We start from the raw sequence: 600 nt of genomic DNA, 5'->3' as shown, positions 1-600 counted from the left end.
GTAGCCCATCCTGCTCAAAAGGTCCCCGAATAAGGTTTGTTTAAGGATGTTGAGCAAAACACCCATGTTTCCAAAGGTAAATTATTCAAACCCCAACGAATTCCTCTCAACAATTGGCTATGATGCTCCCCCACTATTTCTGCTCATGATCAGAGATGCACATATCGTCAGCCACCAAGGGACATGCCCAACTGGTTAAGGGCAAGCAAATGACAAGCAAATCTGTGGTATTGAATGGAATATTTGTTGTAGCCCGTCTTTTATACCTAGACAAAACAATGTACATGATAACACTTCCAATCAATTAAGATCAGAAGCCATGAGAGCCACTGCCTGGTACTGCATTATTATTATTATTCCTTGCTAGATGCTCATGTGGCTGTGTGGTTAAGCTAGCTTGCTTGCCAGCCATCTGGTCCTGGGTTCAATCTCTATGCACAGCACTTTCGTGCCAGTGTCATCTGCTGCAACCGCAGGCTGACTAAAAACCTTGTGAGTGGATTTGGTACACAGAAACTGAAAGAAGCCTACTGTGTGCATGTGTATGTGTGTGTGTGTGTGTGTGTGTGTGTGTGTGTGTGTGTGTGTGTGTGTGTGTGT

The 600-nt window shown here is 44.3% G+C and overlaps 1 protein-coding gene across 8 annotated transcripts in view; it reads right to left on the bottom strand.

The window, feature by feature from the left end:
* Positions 1–600, bottom strand: part of LOC106879997 (uncharacterized) — a 320,939-nt gene that overhangs the window by 118,551 nt on the left and 201,788 nt on the right. The gene's annotated exons all lie outside the window — the stretch shown is intronic.

The sequence above is a fragment of the Octopus bimaculoides genome, chromosome 9 (genome assembly GCF_001194135.2).
Source record: "Octopus bimaculoides isolate UCB-OBI-ISO-001 chromosome 9, ASM119413v2, whole genome shotgun sequence".
NCBI lineage: Eukaryota > Metazoa > Mollusca > Cephalopoda > Octopoda > Octopodidae > Octopus > Octopus bimaculoides.
This window is presented reverse-complemented; position numbering and strand designations above follow the sequence as displayed.